This window comes from Alligator mississippiensis, chromosome 1 (genome assembly GCF_030867095.1).
Source record: "Alligator mississippiensis isolate rAllMis1 chromosome 1, rAllMis1, whole genome shotgun sequence".
NCBI lineage: Eukaryota > Metazoa > Chordata > Crocodylia > Alligatoridae > Alligator > Alligator mississippiensis.
This window is the reverse complement of record NC_081824.1, coordinates 74,249,860-74,256,416: the sequence shown is the minus strand read 5'-3', so window position 1 is coordinate 74,256,416 and position 6,557 is coordinate 74,249,860.

The following is a 6,557-nucleotide window of genomic DNA, read 5'->3' as shown; positions in this document are numbered from 1 at the left end:
CACCAATCCCAGTCACAAGTACCAAATTTTAAAAACAAAGGGAAAGTTAAGGAAAGAGTAGGAGATAGAGAAGGACACAAAATAAACTCAGCAATGCAGCAGTTCATAAAACAAAATTGTAAGGTAAAACTCCTACATCACCAGATGTTTTGGCAAGAATGTCAACCTCCATCCTCCTCTCTGGATTGTGAATGGGTAATAATGCAATGCCTCTTAATACTAGCTACTGCCTTCTTCCCAGCACTGAACTCACAGGCTAGGGACAGAAGTTACACATAAACTGGCTTAACTGATCAAAAACTAGTTTAAACTTGTAACAGAACAGAAGCTCAGTGCATATAAACCAGTATCAAAATGGCCAAAACCAGTTTAAGATAAACCTGGTTGAATGTATTATCAGACTTAACCAATTGAGGTCAAACCAGTTTATAAAACTTCTGTCCCAGAGCCCTTCCTGGTTCAAGTTAAATCAGAGTCCCCCAGCATCCCAGAATGCTTTGTAGCCCTGGGCTGGGCTGAGCTGAGCTGTCTTCTCCAGAGAACAGGGCTGGCCCTACTCCTCTGCTTCCTAGCTGGAGCAGTGAGGGATGGCTGACAATGGGGGGGGAAACAGGCCCAGCTAGGGATGCAGCCCAGTCTGCAGGGGAGGGACTGCCCCTCCCCACAAGTAAACACTGGCTGGGGGGCTGGGTCCAGTGTCAGGGTTTAAACACCCCTTCTCCACTCAGACTTACTGCTGGCTATAACTGTAGACTACAAATCCCAGAGGCACCTAGAAGCAGTAAAAGGAAGTGATGAGCAACCTTGCAGAGTCCTGCTGCTGAGATTTTTAGACTACAATTCCCAGAGACCTCAGGGCAACAGGAAGAAGCAGCAAACACACAGCACATGCTGGCTATGTGCCAGAGAGCTGTGCTGTAGTGCCTCTGGCTTCTGGTCTGAGCCACTGCAGGCATGTGGCTGCATTTCCTGAATCAAAAGTAAATGTCTGCTCATTTCTGTTTCAATTTAATTTGTGCATCTTAGACTAACCTGGAAATACTGAATCAATTCAGCCTTAGGCTTTTTGTCTGTCTGCACTTAGCCACAGTTTGCTGCCCAGGGTTGGCATAGTTCACAACGTAGGCAGTTCTATCTCCAGTCTCTCAGGGTAATGCTGGGTTAGCTGCTGCAGGCCTCTATCACCTCTTCCAGATGAAGTAATTTCAGCTTTGGTGCTGGATAAGGTGGTCACCATCCAAGTTCTTCCATCTGCTGCCCTCTATGGCTTCAGCCCACACCAGCTCAGATCAGTCCATAATTTCTGGGCTGGTTTCTTGTTTTTCATTTGTTTTTTTAAACAGCTTTTTAAGTGGCACATCATGATCTTAACAGATCCCTTACTACCAAGAAGTATTCCCTCACTTTTTTCCCCTTTTAGATTTTTTTTTAGACATGAGCAGTATCAGACTATAGCTAGAGTGAGGGCAATTCCTTGCTGTAGGATCATTCTACATAATTCTTCTATTATAGCACTTAAGATGGATAATATGACTCACGCATTCAAGAAAATAACTGTATTTTAGCCAAAACAGAAATGAAAATGGGTATTGCCCTCATTTGTTTTCCCTTGGTAACCAGCAGAGACTGAGGAGAGCTCCCTGTCTTATACATCCTCTGTCTATTAGATACTCTCAGACACATTTAGATTACTCTTGGTCCTGTTCAATGAAAAGATGCCATCAGCAAGCTCTTTATTCTCAAAGACTTCTGATCACAGGACTTCTGAAAATGTAAATTCTCTCAAAAAGCCATACATGAGGAAGCATGAAGCCAGCCTGTCAATCCTATAAATTTTAAATGCATCAGACAGAGAGAAGATGAGTGAATAGGTACAACAGAAACACTTTTCTCTGGAAGGGCTGATTAAGACCTAGATGACGCCTTCTAACTTTACTGTTCAAAATCACAGGATGAAAATAAACTTTGAAGACTCAAGTGGAAGAGAAAGATACCAGGCTTTGCTCCAGTTTAGAGACATTAACCAAGACCTCTTCTTCCTACTCAAAGACTCCTCTTCAAGTACTCAGGCTTTTCCTTTTATTCTTTGCCTTAGTCTGAGCTTGGCCCCCAACTGGCTGTTTTAGCTGCCTGGCTTGTTGCTAGGTCCTAGCGCTCCTTGGTTTTTTTTCTAATAATCTTTTTTTGTGTAAGGCTGAAGTCCTATCACAGCTCAAAGACTGCAGTAATATCTATATTACAGACGGATCGCACAAAGGCTGTGTGAAGGAACTCTCCAGTCCTTGGGTCTTTTAATTTATTACTACATTAGGCAGAGTTGAAATGATACTGTTGTCCTTTTTTTGCCCTGAGTAGTTAACTAATATTCAAAGCTTTGCTGAGTTGTTTCCATTAGGAGGAATGTTTGATAATACAATTCAGGTATTTCATTGCATTCCTGTTTTTTCACAAGGATGTACATGGAGCCCTGTTTCCCTAAATGCAGTGGGAACAAACAATGGAAGACAGTTTTCTCACTCCTGATTTCCAAGTGGGCACTTCCAGTCACTATATTGTTCAAAAGAAGACCTGCTCTCTCACTGTTTCCTCTTAGCACCAGGATACCAGCCCTTCTATAGCTTTCTTCTGGAATTTCTTTTTTGCTTTATCTTGGTTTTTTGCTTGTCATCTACACAGGCACACACCAATGCAGTCCATTGAGTGCTACAGTCCCTGCACTTGTAGTCACTTCCCAGAAAAACCCTTCTTATTCCCTCTGAAACTACACATTTCAGATGGAGTGTGAAGAGGTGTGCCCACGGTTGGCCCATCCTATCCTGCGAAATCTATGGCCGCAGGGGGCCCCGCAGCCAAGGAGCTTCACATCCAGCTGCTTGCTGCTGCCGCTGGCTTCCTTGGCTGCTTGCCACCCCCCCCCCCCCCCCCCGCCACTGACTTTTTCACATCACGGGGCCCCAAAACTATACTTTAAAGGGGGGCACCAAAAATTGTGGGCTGACCCTGAGTGCGCCAGTGGAAGGCCCTGATATGGGTGTGGCTCTACCAACAACACTGTACTTTCATAGGTATAGCTTACTTTGCTTGGAGGGTTGAGATATTAAGAATGTACTATAGTGGTCGAAAGCAGAGCTTTGTGGCATAACTGAGTCTATCCTAGAAGTGCTGTGCTAGATGTTATGTGCTATGTGATGTGTGTGCATGTGTGTACCCATGCATGCAAAGTGTATGTATGCATAGATGCACTCTTGCCAGTATGTGGGGCTATTTTGTGTTGTGTTTGTTTCCTGTTGCTGTCTGTTGTTATGCTTGAAGAGCATTCAGTTAACCTAGGGGTGTCAATATATGGCCCACAAGCCAGATCCAGCCTGCGGAGCCATGTGATCTGGCTCATGGAGCCTTATGATCTGGCCTGTGGGCCTTGGATTGATCCTGTGCAGTGCATGGGGTGTACGGGCTGGACTCAGCACTGTGGGTATTACATGAAGCACAAGCAGTTGGTCCAGGGCACATGCTGCATGCAACGCTCATTCTGAACCAACCTTGAGCACTGGTTAGCCAGAACAGGGCTGGTGCATACTGTAGGTGGCATACAGGGCTGAACTGACCGTATATGTTTCAACACAACACAGGGGCCACCATGGGGTGTGCAGTGCACGCGGTACCCTGCTACATTGGCCCTGCACATTGGCTCCAGTGTTTGGTCCCAATCCAAGCTGCAGACTGCCTCGGTGACCCTCATCCGGCCCATGGGACAGCATGAGTTTGGCACCCTTAAGTTAGGCCTTTTTGTCTGCACAATAAAGATGGCTGCTCTGTTGATTTCACTGGGAGACACAAACCTCTGCAGCACACTAAACTACTACTATTCCTAGACCAGTAAAGTACTCCTTTCGTTCTTGCTCAGGACTTCCTTGTGGCCAGTGCTTTGGTTAACAACTGCTATTGTTTCAACTGTCTTACTCTATAAAGGAGTTTATATCTTTTTAGCTAGAATAAAATCCAGCTAGCAAGCCTATTAGAAGTTTGTGATTGTTTAAACAGCAAAGACATGTTTATTGACAGCTACCAAAATTCTTCAATGATATATAACTAGGAAGCATTAGGAAGAACAGTGTAGACGGAAGACTAATAAAGAGATCTAGAAAGGTTAGAAATAGTTAGAAAATAAAATTACATTCACCTCAGGAAAATGTAAATTAACTTCTGGGGAATAATAATCTGAAAACTGTATTTCATAGAAGCCTCAAAATATACAAGCAGCTTTTAAGGGTGAGTAGCAGAAAGAAATGTAGACTTGAATTTGTAGTCAGTCAAAGGGGTCAATATAATGTTATGTTGCATAAGAGCTGTCATGTTGTCACGCTTGTAATATCTCCATAGATGATTCAGTTGGACATGGCCTGAGCTATTATATTCAGTCTTAAGATCCTCTTAGGTGATATCGTGAGCAAAACAACACACTGACCAATGGGAATCTTTGACAGCTGCTAACAGGCACCAGTGGCAAAACTAGGTTGAAGCCAGACATGGTACATTTTAAACAGCAACTGCGTCCCACTGAGCTAGGCAAGCATATAAGACACAAAAATTAACAGCAGCAGCAGCAAGCTGTTTTACAGGGACAGGGAAACATAAGATTTGTTGAAGAGGCTGCTTCTCATGCATTGGCCTTCTCTCTTGTGCATCCACCATGCCTCAGTAGCCTCCATGCCATGCAAAAATAGCCTCGGTACCAGGAAATGATATTGTATGGCCTAGTGAGAAAAATATCCAAATATAACAGCAGGAAAGAAGAAAAGATCTATATGAACAACACCTTGGTCAACTGACGATTAAATGGGTCTTGTATTAATCATGTACATTATATACAAAGAGTAAACACCAAGCAGAAAGGGATAATTTAGGATGGTAAATGGAGTTATCGCAAGATGAATGGATTCAAATTGAGAATTTGAAATATCAGGAACAGTACTTTGAAAGGAGCTGTACAGTGACTGAACACTTGCACAACAGGCTTCGCACAGCCAGGCGACTGGGGGGGACAGGGGGCCACATGTCCCCCCTTAGATTGGCCCCTGACTTGGCACCGCTCAGGACGGGGCCGTTCTTCTGCTGTGCGGGCCAGCAGCGTGTTGGGGGAGGGTGCTAACCATGGCACAGAAGTATAGGAGTGGATATGGGGCTTTTGGCCCACCCTCAAATGGTGCCCCCCCAGACTCAGGAGGTACCAGTTGCCCTGCATCCAGGGGATTACTTTTCGTGGCTAAATGCTTATCCACCTATAGCTTACACCAGCTAACATTTAAACAATGTCGGGACTGTTAAAGAGTAGTGATAGAGAAAAAAAGGCCCAACAACGTAAATGCCTCAAGTTACTGAGGTGTAGGTTGTAGCCGTGTTGGTCTAAGGACATAGGCAGACAAGGTTCTTTGGGTGAATCTGATATCTTTAATTAGACCAACTTAAATAGTTGGAAAACAATTATTAAGCAAGCTTTCGGGTTCAAAAACCCTTCGTCAGGCTAAGAAAGTTTCTGCAGTTGGTGTGTGCTCTTCCTGGATGGCGTGAAAAGTAGAGGCCAGAGGCTGGGCTGGTTTGCATACAAGACAGGTAGTCAGTGAAAATGTAGACTGAGGAGTCAATGGGTGAGAGACAGGCGGGGGGGGGGAAGAGAGAGAAGGGGGATGAATAGTGGAGAGATACCTGGGGAGTCAGATGTCAGGCAGGATATATATAATGTGTCATAAATCCGATGTCTATATTTAGTCCATAATTTTTAGTATAGGAGGCTGAAGAAGTGGAGTTCATAGGCTCGTCTCTGGGAAGTGTTTTGTAAGTTTCCTTTGAGGATCAGGACTGAGAGATTAGAGAAAGAGTGGTTTTCTTGTGAGAAATGTGCCCCCACAGGTAATTGGGTATTTCTGTCTTTGATAGATTTCTGGTGTGCATTCATTCTGGTGCACAGGTGTTGTTTGGTCTCTCCTACATATTTTCCATCAGGGCATTTGGTGCATTGGATGAGATATATTACATTTCTGGAGGTGCAGCTGTAAGATCCAGGAATGCTGATGGCTCTGTTTTGGGGTGTAGTAACAGGGGGGGTGGTGGAGATGTGTTGGCAGGTTTTGCATTTCTTGTCATGGCACGGTCTGGATCCTTTTGGTGTGTTCTGGGCTTAAGGAAGTTTGCTTCTGGTGATGAGGTTAGCGAGGTTCAGTGCTTGTTTGAAGGCTAGGACGGGTGGCTCTGGGAAGATCTTTTTAAGAATAGGGTCTCTGTCTAGTATGGGTTGCAATTGTTTGAGGATTTTCCATACAGGTTCAAGGGAGGGGTGATATGTCATAACCGGCGGTGTGCGATTTGTGGGGGGGTTTCTTCTGTACTGCAGCAGTTCTTCACGTGGTATCCAGGCGGCTCTTTCAAACGTGCGCGCTCTCTCTCTGGAGGAGTGTCCTTGTTGGATGAAAGCCTTTTTAAGATTGGTGAGGTGGCAATCCCAGGTGTTCTCTTCAGTGCAAATTTGGTGGTATCTGAGGGCTTGGCCTTCACATATCACA